At 44.1% G+C, this 14,422-nt stretch overlaps 1 protein-coding gene and 1 non-coding gene across 2 annotated transcripts in view; both read left to right on the top strand.

Annotated features, from left to right (window-relative positions):
- The window catches only part of CHAC2 (ChaC glutathione specific gamma-glutamylcyclotransferase 2), a 187,389-nt gene that overhangs the window by 149,187 nt on the left and 23,780 nt on the right, over positions 1–14,422 (top strand). The gene's annotated exons all lie outside the window — the stretch shown is intronic.
- On the top strand, positions 434–505 carry TRNAA-UGC (transfer RNA alanine (anticodon UGC)). The gene has a single exon. It is a non-coding gene; the product is annotated as a tRNA-Ala (tRNA).

Genomic DNA, 14,422 nt, shown 5'->3' with positions numbered 1-14,422 from the left:
CTAAAAGGGGTCATTTGGTTAGTACTACAATTATATAAGTATGACACCCCTAATCAGTTATTTAAGTTCAAATCCTGACAGTATGGGGCATATGGTTGCACTTGGTTTGCATCAAAAAAGTGACATAAACCTGCTGCAGGTAACAGGTAAATAAACGTTATTGCTTGTTTCAGTCTTGGCACCGTATATTACAGTGGAGGTGAGAAATGGGGGTTAGGGATTGTACAGATATACCGTGTAGACAGCACTTCCGCTACTGCCCTGTGAGGAGAATGATGAGGGAAAGGGCAAAAAAACAGACACACTCGGATCTGTCCTAGTAGATTAAAAACACCTAAGAGGAAGGAAAATTGCCAGACAACGCACATTCTGTCACCACAGGGCTTTCTGCAGAAAGAAATGAGGGAAGGCGTGGGCAATAGCTTTTCAGCTAGGGGATGTAGCTCAGTGGTAGAGCGCATTCTTTGCATGTATGAGGTCCCAGGTTCAATCCCCGGCATCTCCAGTTCATTACTTTTTTTTGTTACAAAGTTGTTTCATAGATTTCATTGCATGAGAGAAGCAAGCACCCCTCGCTCAGCCGTAGTGTTACACTCTGACGTCATATTGCCAGACAGGAGTGCTGCGCATGCGCCTTATACTCCTGCCAACAGACTGAAGCAACCGTGGGCTCAGCAGCAGGGCCACGGGCGGCAGTGGAAGCTGGCAGAAATGGAAATACAGAACTCCTCTCTGGTATACGGTTCAATGTTTGTTTTCAGGTATACAAAGGCTTTATTGGTAAGATTATCAGAGGACGCAGACCTCTCTCAAAGGCTATAAATGAGTACCCCTACTGATTTCTGAGAGTTGTAGTGTGTTGCAACTCAGCTGATCCAATAGAATTAACAAACCTGAAATCGATCATTTGAAACAACACAGGGCATTTTGTTTAGTTCTATCGGTGGAGTCACCCGGCAAATTTATTCACGTACAGTTAGCCCTCAATGCTGTGATAAGTCAATTGCTAAAATCACAGAGCTTTCACATGGTGAGAAAACGGGGCATTTTGCACAAGGACCAGCCCCTGTGCTTTAAGTAAGACCAACACCTGGTGTCCCTTAGGGTTTGACTGTGTTTCAGAAGACAGGGAATAGCTGACTATGGTAACCTCCACTAACTCAATTCTCTTTGCCAACATTAGAGAGCAAAAACATAAAATGTAACTAACACCTGATGAAGTTTAACATTATACTAATTAATAAGACAGCAATGAACCCCAGAATACATGAATACCATTTTTATAATTAAAATGTACTCACCCAATTTCCCAACAAATTTAAATATCTATCGGGTTTTCAGCATTATCAAGTGTTTACACAACAAACGCTGTGTAGATAGACAGGGTCTCAGTCCACTTCTGATCTGTATGTACCTCTGTATGTAACTCTTCACTTTTTAAGTCTCGCTCTGGCGAACCTTCTTCACACAGTGAGGTGAGTAGCCGTGGTTGCTACGCTGTTGGACGTTGGCTTTAATCCTTCACTGGCGCCGGGTGAAGGTCCGTCTCCCCTCGGGCTTCTTGGGATATCTCCACAACAGCTATTTTAACCATCCGACCACTTCCGTTCACCCGCTCTGGTTCACCTCATGACCCGGGGGCAGTCAGTTTGATGCAGGGTGGGCTCCCGGTCAGCTCCTTCATGCCTGGGGCTAGCGCGAACCATCACTGTTAGGGTCTCTAGGCGCTGGGGGCTGTCAGGAAGATTACATTATTTATTTTGTTGTTTATCAGAATATGGCGCTGCATGTAGCACACACGAACTACTGAATAACTAACCTGGAACGCCCTTTCTAAAGAACTAATGCGTCCCTTCTAATTGTATACACATTTCCTTCAAAACACATTAAATGTTGATCACTTAAAAGAGCATGATGGAGCCTGCCATCTGCTGAGGAATATGTTCATTTGGCGCTGCCGACCTGCACTTGGCACGTAATTAGCACACACATCCTAGTGGCGCTGCCTATCTCTGGGCTTTTGTCTGGCCTTTCCTGAGGCTGTCCGGTTGTGAAACGCCAGGGACTTAAAGGAAATGTCTGGAGCTAGGCGGCATTGAAGAGCAAACTCTGGATGTCACTGCAGTTTCAAAGTTCCTCTTAATTCAAGACGCGGCTCACAGGTTTGCTCAGCTATAGGATTTCGAACTGGTAGTGCATTTTGCTAGTGATACATGCAATGGCGTGTGATAGTGCATAGGCCCAATTCAAGAAAGGTGAATGAGTTTAGTACACCCCTGCTGGTAAACGAGAAGAGAGCTATGTTCGACACCCCATTGGGCACTGAGGCCACTGCACATTTCTTACTACCTTTCAGGCACAAACACGTATTTATAAAAAATGCGTACTCTCTTCCAGTCTGGTGATCTCATTATGAGACAGCATACATTCTCTCTCTCGCCAATAACGTGCTATAATTGCTCTTGTTCACTATAACACTATAACAATCCTATCCAGGCCCTTACATGACCATCATAACATTAAACTTTAACCAAACAAATATACAATGTTTACATATTTATTTACAAACAACAAAATAGGCACTTGCCAATCATCTTCATGCGCCAATACAGAGTTTGTAAACAAAATTCATGCAACACATTGTCATATACAATGCCAATAACTCAAACTTGAATGCTGCGGGACCTATTGCACTGCAAATGCTTGTTTGAGATTGCATTTCAGAGCCCACAGCCTGCCGTTGTGTTATTATTCAATGCTTTTTTTGGCCTTGGAGTTTTGTCTGGTGCTGTCCGGTCGGCATTAGTGTTGTAAGATCCGCCGTAAATTTGACCCACTCCTCAATTTTATTCTGGACCTCCACTTTACTAACCGTTATCTTCGTTTTTTATCTTGGACTGTAATGTATCAAGTGTATCGTTTGACCATTTTAGACGTTTTAAGTCCATTGTGTGTATGTTTCCTTCAATTGTTGTATAAGTATCAGATCCCATAGGGGATAAGTACTCCTTATATCCGATATAATTGTGATCAATTGAGCGTTGTGGGCTCATTTTTTCTTTGCTAAGGGATGTGCATATGTATTGGATCAGCAGGACGGTTTTTGTTCTATCCACTGGCCCAGATGTTAGTTTGATCATTTGGATGTTAGGACCTACTGAATCCATCTGTTCAGTGCTGATTTTTAGTTCAGTAGAAATATAGACTGCCAATCCGCCTTTTGGCCGTCCGCAGATTTTGGTTTTAATTGCTGGGACTGTATATTATATGTAATTAGCCAGAGGGAGATCTTCAAGTGCCCAAGTCTCCTGCAGTGCTACTATATCATATTTGTCCCAATTAGTTGGTTGGCACCCATTTTCTAGCCATTTTTTTGCCCTTGCTATGTTCCATGATAGCAGTTGTATACTTCTTGGGTCTTGTATGGCTAATGTCTTTTCCAACGGTCAATGGCCTGAAATTAAATCTATCGCTCCTGGCAGCCATCGACAATTGTCTTGAACCACATCCTTTCTAGTTTCATGATCATTCTGTATGTCTGTGTGGTCGAAAGGTTGCTACCTTTTGCTCCTTTGAGTACCGTGTGTTTAGTCGTTTTTTTTTCTCTTTGGTTTTGGCCATAGCTCTTGTTGTAATTGAAGTTAATGGTTAACGGGCCAGGATAACGTGGTATCCTTGGTCTTGACGGATCTATTCCCCAAGCTTCAAATTGTGACTTGACATTCATAATATGCTCGACAAGGTTTTCGGTCTGCCATGTTGTCAATGTTTGTTCCTTGTTTTTTTTTACTTCCCTTTGCTATAAATTCTACTGCCAATAAGTTAGACGAGGTCTGGTGTTTTAAGGCTGGAATATTAGCTGTTAGTTTCAAAATGTTCCCTCTGTTCATTATGTCTTGTGGCACTTTTGAGTCATATTCTGGAGTTAACAATAGTTGCTGTTTCGGTGTGAAATTAAGATGACCAGTCTGTAAAAAAGGATCTACATTCTTATTTTCAACTGTAATTTGTTTTTTGTCACCTTTCATTTCGACTTTTAGGTTTACATATTGGAGCTTGTTTCCCAGCGCAGTGTTTAAGACCTGGTTGTCAACCAAGACAGTGTTCTCTTGATAACTTCCTGAAGTATAATTAGTTACTACTTCCTGATCTGAATTCCCACGGATAAACTCACCTGTTAAATTCCAATGGGGTGTCATTTGAATTTTCAGCATTGGATTATCTTCCCCCAAACCAAGCGCGTGGGCCTCTAGGTTGTCCATTGTCAGTCCTTCCGACATGCTGTCTCTAGTTTTTTGGATCTCTGGATTTAAGTTGTCTTGTTTTCTTTGATCCATGTTTGTCTCTCGCCATTCGTCCTCCCGAGATTCAGTGGGACAGTATTTTTTTCCCCTCTTTGATTTTTCACCTCTTAATCTCGCATTTTGAACATAGGCGTTGTAAGCTGTTGGGTTCGTTGTCGATAGTCCTAGCTGTTTATGGCTTGTCACCTCTTCCTTATTAGGGTCATCACCTTGCCTACTTTTGACCTGTAATTCTATGGATTCCTTTATCTTGGACGTTTGCTTGTTATCAGTTTTATTCTTGGGTCCATATATGTTTGCTCTTATTTTTTTCTTCCTCGTCTTCTGTGAGTCCCCAAGATTTATACATGGTCCCGATTTTATATCTTGTCCTCCTCCTGGTTTCTGACTGGCTTCTGCTGATATTTCGGTATCTGCCTTTTCTGGCTTTTTGCTACTTAACAGGTGTTCTTCTGTAGCACTTTCCTGATCTGTTGCTACATTACTCGTCTTGTTTGGGCAGAAGATTGGGTATACTTTCGTAGTAAGCTGCGTCGTTAAAACAGACGTTTTATTCCTAGCTTTCCTGTCACTTTTTTTTGCTTCCGTGACTGCCCTAGTTCTTTATTATTATTTTATTTGTTATCCTGAATAGTTGCTTCGTTACTTTCGGTTGGCTGGTAATCTTCGTTAGCTATACAAGGTACCGGACTTAAATGGACTTGTATTTTTTCTAGCTAAATTCAGTTGGATCATCTTTTTTCACTTCCAGTGTTGATTTATTAAGTAATATTATCTGTTCCAAAAGTGTTGGAAGTAGACTTAATTTGTCAATTATTGGGCTGCAGGCACACTGAACTGAGTATTTTTCTTGAGCTCTTGTAATCAGATTATTCATATTGTCCAGTTTGGTGTTGATCCCTGCAATTTGTAGTGCGATGATATTCTTTAGATATATTTGAATGTCCATTTTGTCCGTTCGCATGTTAAATGTCTTTATTGTTGTCTGTAGTGTGTTTAATAGAGATTTAAAAAATTTCCGAGAAACTACTTTGGTCTTTAAATAACTCTCCTTGTCGAGGTGGCGATTTTAATTCTCGTTCGTATATTTGGTCTTGATTAAACAGATTACTAATGTCATTGGTCACCCTAGAGGGGATATTATTGGTATTTGTTTGAGTAGTTTTTAGTCCATGTGTATCCAAAATGCTTTCCCCTCATTGGGTCGCTTGTTTCAAAAACAGAAGTTTGCATTATGTCTTTAGTTGATGCAGACATTGTGTCGATCTGCCAAGGGTCATTAAGGCCTTCTGGGTCTTCTTGGTCCACCTGATGGACCTGTACGACTGTCTGTAGCCTTGTAGTTCTTACATTGTTGCTTACTGGCTTAGGAGTAGAGGACGTAAGGTTTCCTTAGGATGTTTTAAGGATTGCTGTTGGGGAATTAGGTTTTCCCATGTGTCTAAGCTCCTCTTGATCGTAACGTAGCGATCCTACAGATTGAGTCATATGGTATTGTTTTTTTTCATCACTATTTTTTGTGATGTCTAAACTTTTTGTCCAGCCGTCTAGGAGCGATTCGTTACTCAAGAATATTTCCTCTTTAAATATCGTGCCTAGACTGGCTTCATTCTTTGTCTCCTCAGTGGCTGCCCTGTTTAGACCAGACTTGTCCATGCTCTGAGTCTGTTTTTGCATGCACCATGGATTAATTGAGCCGGATAAATTTTGTAAAGTTTTGTGTAATGTCTTTTCATTAAAAGCTGAGGGGCAAGAGGAGTCATGAGTCCTGGGATCTCTGCTGTTGTAGAGTAGATAGCTGCTCAGGGGTCTTTGAGTAGCGAGTGTCTGTCACTCACGACAGACTTCCTTTTTGTACCTTCCTCCATATTCCTAAACATTGTTATTAGTGGCGATATCAATGGACTTTTTTGCTTGCAATCACTGCCTTCTGCTTTCGATGATTGATTCTTTCTTTTACTTGGTTTTTCACTCTTGGCCTTCTGGGTTGGAGTCTTCCTGACTCTTCCTGCTCTCATTTCTTCCTCTCTGTTATCACAAAGAGGACCAGAACCAACCACAGGCCCTATTTTCACAAGCCTCCCCTCCTCTCCCCCGGCGATTAGAGCTGACCTAATTGCCCCGTGGACGCCTATGTACGCCTGTCTCGTGCCCCCAGGCGGCAAGCAGGCTGCTTTAGTAGTTTGATTAGCCGCCCTAGGAGATTGAGGGCTATGGGGACTGTTACGAAGGGGGCAATTGGGACAGGGAGCCGGAACCCTGCGACAAGTGCCTTGTGTCCTGTGGATTCCTGTGGCTTCCTGTTTAAGTACGGCCTTCCTAGTTCTGTTCCAGCGGCCATTTTACTGTAAGCCTCCCCTATTCATAGGCTCAGCCTAGGGAGCACAGGCTATGTTAAATGATTGCAAAGAATTTATGATGACCATGGAATATTTGCTACACTGTAGCACTGGTAGCTCAGTAGACACTGTCATTGCGGCCCTTTTAATCCCCTTTTACCTCAATCCCAAGCCTTGGCTGCTGTGGATGATTTATGAACATTAATTTGAAAATTGTTCTGAAGCGCGGAGGCAAGGCTACTATGGATTTTGTTTGAATCCACACCTCGCTGCTCGTTGTTCACCCACTCTCCCCTCCGCTTCTCATTCACATTACTCCGCGGACAGGGAGAGGGAGAAGGGCGGCAGCAGAAGGATTATTGCTTGCTAGGCAATGCGAGGCAATGCAAGGCAGCTCAGAGAGGCAGCTCACCTTTGTTTCTCTTGCAGCTCTCGCCAGAAAGAGCCCCCCGGTGGAACAATGCGGCGATGGGTTGCGGCTGTGACTGGACTCCAAGCCTCCGAGCAAGCCGCTCTCAGCTGTTCGGCGACTGCTCTCACCGTCATCGAGCACTTGGTCCCGCTCGGAAACCGCCCTCTCCACTTGCGGCAAAGCGAGCCAAGCCGAGTCGAAAATCAAGGTGGGCAGGCAGCAGGCAACTCTGAGCCGCTCTCAGCCGCTCTACAAATCCGCCACTCTCACCGTCGCCGAGCTCCTGGGCCCGCTCGGACACCGGGCAAACCAAGCGATCCAAGCCAAGCCGAGTCAAAATCAGGGTGGGCGGGCAGGCAGGCAGCTCTCAGCTCTCAGCCGCTCTACAATGCCGCAGCTCTCGCCTTCTCTCGCCGTCTCCGAGCTCCTGGCTCCCGCTCCGCGTCACCGGAAGTGGAATTTCTCAATGAAATATAGTGCAAGATGCCTGATTTGAACTTAAAAATGTCTTAAAGGCTGAAATGTAGTTGCTGACAGACTCCATTGAGTCCTGCAGAAGACCTATGACGCTCCAACACCACGTTTATCTTGTCTCCAAAATGAATTTCTAATTTAACCATAGTGCTCGCAAAAATGTCCATTACCCCCTCTTCTCCTTCTCCATTATTTTCTGGTTCAGGCAGGGTTTCGTAGATTTGCCGACCATATACCCCTAAATTATGTAGTAAAATGTGTGGTTTGCGCAACGGAGAGGATCGTTCATCGCCAATAGCAATAAGGTAAGATTCAAAAAGTTTGACCCAGTCTTTCCAATGTAGTTCAGGTTCTCCATTCTCATTAAGAAACAATGGTGGCTGACTCATGCTTGCTGTGGCCATCATGGTGTACCAAAAAGGGGGAAGGCTGAGTGCAAGGAGCAAGAGAGGAATGGAATTGTCACAAATGAAAAAAACACCCAAAACCACGCTATGTATGCATACAGGACATGCAAAATACAACACCCAGGTAACAGTACTATGCAGGTATGCAGAATCTTTAGACAGTCGAGATGTACGCAAATAGTTATCAACAGGCTCCAGAGAAACCGGAGATCTTCTACATAAAATAAATGAGGACGAAGTGGGCGCAATTAAGTGATACCCTCTTCGTGTGCCCACACTTCGCTGCAAGCAGTAGAAGAAACACACTTCTTTGACTGTAATGAATGAATGCTGCTTGTACCCTTGGGCTGGAATACAAGATAATAGAGGGGAAACTTTACCTCATTACACCAACAGTAGATAAGTAGGAAGAACAATCGCTTGCTTAATACAGAGTATATATTTCAAGACTTTACAGTGTCAGATCCTGTGCGCTCAAGTCGCTTAACAAAAGCAGAGAACAAAGCGGAGCTCAACAAAAGAAATTTCCTCAAGTGCTCACTTCACCGCAACTGATTGGAAAGTCTCCTCTTTGTTGGATGGCATCATGTACATAATAATGAAGGGCAAGGCAGAACATTAATTAAGTAACAGCCTCAGATACTCTCGCCTCATCGCAAGAAAAGAAAAGTCTCACCCTATTTGATTGGGAGAGTGAAACGTGCTTCTCTCCCCATGACAGGCACACAAGATGCAGTCAGTGTCGTATTGCAATGACGCTGTAAAAGTCTAGTGAAAAGCGGCTGCCTTCACCAGAGACACTAATTACGGTCACGACTCCTGAAATGCGCCTGCTCTGAGGAAAACGCTCCCCTCCATGTCGAAGAGTCTTTCGAAAAGCATCTTCCTTCTCCTGAGACGCTGATTGCATAGGTGGAGTCCTGAAGCTCGCCTGCGCTGAGGAAGAAGCCCCCCTCGATAAGACCACAACTTCCTGAAAGAAGCGGCTTCACCTCACACATGCGCAACGCTGTATCTTCGAAGGATTTTTTTTTCTTGCACCAACAGGATACACTAGATCTCCTTACAACAGTCCGAGCGTTGGAGCTTTTGACGTACTTATATGCATTGAATCGGGCACAACCTTCCTAAGGCTTTCGAGAGGAAGACACATACCCAACTGTGTGCCTCTGCCGATGGACATTCTGTTAATTACTGTTAAGGATCTTCTTTTTTTTCTCTGTGCTCTCTCTGCACAATTTCTTCCATTGTGCCGCATTAATTTTAGACAGTTCAGTACATAATCTGCCATACGACCGGATAGAACAGTCAGGATGCAGGCACATGTTCGTAGAATAGTTGGAGCCCAATACGACAGCACAGTATTTAGCTTACAGATGACCAGCAAATCAATACTGATGTGAGGAATAAGTCGAAGTCTGCAGTCATAAACTGCTTCTTCCACCCCAACACCTTCACATGGAGAGAGTACACAAAGGGGAAATGTCTAAAACTGCCCCCCTATGCAGTAATTCATTGCCAGTATTGTAAAGTAAAGAAGGCTGGAACGAGGTAAAGTTTCCAGGTACTCTTTATTAGCCATCCACTCTCTGAACAGCCCTATGAACTCCCAGCATTCTAAGGTAAGCTCTCAAGGGAGAGTCCACTGGGGAATCGGGTGCAGGGGTGGAGGGGACGTACCAAGAAAGTAAAGAGATTACAACAAACATGTTCCTCACATTCTGTGATGAAAAGTTCTCTAATCTGCGGGGAGCCACTAACTTCCTTCCAGCCAGCATTCCTCTAAGTCTTCTGATAAAAATGGTACCTCACTTTTGTGGGTAGGTCCAGTGCCCGCAGCAGGAAAAGCCCCAAATGCAATGTGGAGACATCAACATTTCCTGTCACAAAAATGACGATTTGGCAATGGGGGTAGAAGCAGTTGTTTTGGCCTGGTATCGACGACCACCCAGAGAAACCTGCAAAACCGAGACATTTCTGAAAACTAGATACCCAGGGGAATCCAGGGTCGTAATGCCTCGTGTGGATCCCACAAAGTATTCTTACCCATAATGCTGTACAAACTTCAAGCTTTGCTTAAAATTGCACAATAATGAACATTTCTATGTATGCCAAATTCCTACTTCATTGGTGTGGGCTGGATATTTTGCCTACAGTAATGGTAAAACTTGATATGCCACAGCCATGCGAACTTGCAACAGTATCTAATACATTGAGAATCTTTTTGCCTCTTGATGGTGGTAAAATGAGTTTTAACAGGGCCCAGTTCTTCAGCTGTGACATGATGCAGCCTTTGCATGGTAGGGCAATTGGCCTTCAATACTCATTCCACCTTTTTACAGTTGGTACCGTAGGAGATTTCAGTTTGAATGCGCTAAAACGCCTCTGATTGGTTGCCTACTCAAACTTACCTGACAACAGCACTTTAAACCACTATTCCCCTTCACTTCTCCCATCTCCCCACCCACCCTCCCTCCCACAATTTGCAGTTTAGCTGTGACCTGCTGACCCGCACACCTTGAAATACTACCCAGAGGACAGCAGGGCCATTTTGCTGTTTGCTTACACATCAATGTTGATATCTGATTCCACATTACACATGCAGTCTTGATGTAGCTCTCAGAATCCATTTCTTGCTCCAGAGGCTATTATCACTGTACACCTGATGGATCACTAGGAAATGCCCATAGAGTGCACAAGACCTCATTACCTGGTTACTAAACATTCCTTGCTCATTACATTAACCATAAAAAAATCCTATCTTTTCACCAATTCTCCAGTTATGATACTATTGCTGAAGGCTCGCATTCCCTAGTGGAAGCTGGTACACCGAAGTTCTCAGTTGGCAAATTGATATTTATCTGTAATATAATCAATACTGAAAATGGCACATTGGCCTCCTTTGCTATAAACGTGGAGGTATAGATGTTCTGTATCAGAAAACACTGTCAGTGACTACGACCTAAGCAGATACTGTAGAGCAATTTATTTTTGAAAAGTTATGTATCCAGTGCATAATGCTGATCGTGGAATCAGTCTGTAACTCCAGTGGCAAACGGAGAGAGACAGGCTTTTGCTCAAGACAGTCTAGTCTAAACCATTTATATAGTTCTGAGCTGTATACCATGTTATTGACACATCTGAAACCAACGTAATGTTTGAAACTTGTATGCTCATATTTTACTGCCCAGACCCTCTTCGGGAAGCACGGAGCAAGTAGGGGCTACTGGACCACAGCCATGGGAAATAGGGTAATTTGCCTTCAATGTCCGAGGGTCTGTCCTACTTTGGCTCTGCACACTGGGCCAACTAGAACTCATTCTGCACTTGACTCTCAGTGGTAATGATGGCAAGCTATCACAGGCTTCGAACAGGTGGTATGGGGGTGTGTCAAGCTCAGAACTCAGTAATCACCCAGCAATTAAATTATTGTCCAACCCAGTGCTTAGCTTATTAGAAAAGAAAGCAATTTAAAACACTCAAAAATGAGTACACACTATAGTATACAATTACCGATCCACTGGTGTGGGGCCACAGTACTCAGGTTTGAAGGTCTCTTCTACCTTTCCCTTACTTCTGTGTAAGGATAGAGTGGGAGATTTCAGACATAGATGCAGGGCTACCGCTCTGTCTTTTAACGTTTTTGCACTCATTTTTATAGTTTCTAGTTCCCATGTCAGTCTTGCCAATATGATTAGTTGAATTCGCCTCTGTTCACACTGGGGCATGCAGCACATTCTTGGTCTCTCCTCTGTATTCCGGAAGAACTGCTCTGGCTGCAAATGTGATAGCACTCCTGGCCTGGTTTTGTTAAGAGTAGCTGTGAGGGGCACTATTCGGGGGCTGTCTTTGGTGTTGCAGCTGCCCCTTGATGAATATATGCTCTCTTTCAGGCACAGGATGAGTTTGAGGACAGAGGTCACAGAGCTGAGGTCAGAAGTTCTCAGGTGGGATGGTGGCTTTGACACCAGTCTCTGCAGTTACAGAGCTGCGTTCTCCGCTTTTGGGGACAAAGCTCAGGATCACAGCAGCACAGTCCACTTGTGTATACTTCAACAGTGATACGGTCCTGCTGTGTCAGTATCACAGTGGTGCAGTCACACTTCATGACATTGCAATGGGGCAGGCCACTACGGACAACAGTGGTGTTGTTCCAGTAGAGGAGCACACTGGCTATGAGCTGCTTCTATGTGGAAGGAACCACAACACTGAAGTCAGCTGCATCTTCCTCATCCTGGTAGTGTGCACCTCCTGCAGGGTTGGCTCACTCCTTCCCTCTTCTTCTTAGGCAGGTCACCTGTGAGGCTCTTTGGGATAAGTAGACAGCTGTTCCTTCCAGGTCAGATTCCAGGTAATGTCCTCTCATGTCTGGGAAGCTTGCTGCCATGCAGGCCACCGCTATGGTTCCACAACAGTTCTCTTGGCACTCCCCTTCCTTGGACAAGGAGAACTAGGAACTGGAGCAGCAACTTTTATATAGATGAAGCATAGAGAAGATGTGCATTGTCGTGTTCACTTTCAGAACTGTTTTGGGTCAATTCACATTTCATGTGTCCATCCTAGACTGTCTTCCAGAATCAGCTAATGCATAGATTGCTGCAGGGTCATCTCTATTTTGGAGCACCCACAACAGAGACACAAAGGTGTGTGCATTCTGCACCTGGCCATCAATAACTGATCTGGAAGAGGGACAAAAGGCTGGCCTCACCGATCAGAATCTTCACACTATGAACAATAGAGACTGCAGTCCCACCCTACACCCATCTCCTACCAAATAACTGTGGTAAAAAAGACTGGTCATCAACTCCTTGCAGCTAAAGGATCTAATCTCATTTCTAAAGGGAAGCCTGTCTCCCCTTTCTTCATTTCAGTGTCGAGGTCTTAACCCACCAGCTTCAGGAATGTTAGCAGTACCCTTCCCCTCTGTGCAGATGAGCATGGTAGGGGATTTCAGAGGAACCCAGAAACGTCCTTTACTCCAATTCACTCAAACACACGAGGTATACACCATGCACATCACACACAGACTTGCATGGCATGCTGGACACTGTACACAGAGTTTGCGTGTAGCAGAGGAACAGCAGCGAAACATTATACAAATACTCCTCCACTCCAGTGACTCAGATAACAATGTTTGGTCACAGATGCAGATTAACAAAATGCTGTTCGCTGCCACCACCGCACTACATACTAAACCCATGACAGAGACAGTAGTTCACTGGCCATCCAATGAGAGCATTCCTTGTATGCCTTTTGCAGGTCCCTTACGTCAAAGGACAAGCCTAACCCTTGAGCACATGTTAGATTAGTGTGAGGGTGTGGCCAAAATCAGAAACCAGGATACACCATCCTTGCATTTGAGGCATTTGGAGCAGGAGAAGACGACTGTACACCATGCAGGGCACATGCCTGTCTCCATAGATTCCCCTCCTTCATCAATCTTCTTGGAACCTTACTTCACTTTAGTTATACAGTCGGTGGTTAGCAATAGGCAAAGATGGCGCTCTAAGGTCTATCACAAGTACAAATCAGTTAAGGCAGGTAATCTGGCACGGTGCATAAGGTAGGAAAAAAGTACCAGATCACCACATTTGTGACAAGCAGACCACTTATGCTATATATACAAATCCTCTCAACACGTTCTAAAGTAAAGAAATAAAGTTACATTAAATATCATAATGATGCTTGGCTTTATATTTTCAGATGTCTTTAATTAAAGATCTTTAAGCCTTCTTAGCCAACACGTGTTTTGCCACTGTTACAGGGGATTACCCTGCGACTTCTTCAGGACTGAGGTCAGTTTCAAGTAGTCTCTTAATTCCGGTGATAATTCCAACCTGGAAGGGGTTCCTATAATTATTGCTCCTGGAGAGGTAGACCAATTAATCTCGTGTCTGGAGAGCTAAACCTGCTTCCAAATATAAGGGAGTTTCTTTTAGAAGAGCTGCCCCATCAGGCAGTATTAGTTAGAACCCTTCGGATCTCCAGGCTCCGGGCGTGTTCGCCGAGCAAATCAGCAGTCTGACAGTAGTTCAATGGCCAACGAATGAGAGCATTCCTTGTATGCCTCTGCAGGTCCAGGACCTCCCTTACATCAAAGGACAAGCCTAACCAACTGAGCACATGTTAGATTAGTGTGAGACTGTGGCCAAAATCAGAAACCAGGATACCACATACTTGCATTTGAGGCACTTGGGGCAGGAGAAGACGACTTGACACAAAGCAGGGCACGTGCCTGTCTCCATAGATTCCCCATCTACATCGGACTTCTTGGAACCATACTCCACTTTGTTGTGGGCTCTGCAAACATAGCTGCCAAGATTTCAGGTTGCTTATGCATGACATTTTCATAATTTCAACGTGATTATGAGTGACATTCAACAACTATGAGTAATATCAATTAACGAAGACAAGGGAAACATTTAAATATCAGAAATTGCACCCATCATAGCTGCCAAGTTTTAAAATTTGTTGTGTGTGACATTC

Source organism: Lissotriton vulgaris, chromosome 6 (assembly GCF_964263255.1).
Source record: "Lissotriton vulgaris chromosome 6, aLisVul1.2, whole genome shotgun sequence".
NCBI classification, from domain to species: domain Eukaryota; kingdom Metazoa; phylum Chordata; class Amphibia; order Caudata; family Salamandridae; genus Lissotriton; species Lissotriton vulgaris.
Note: the sequence above shows the minus strand (reverse complement) of the source record. Positions and strands in the feature narration are given on the sequence as shown.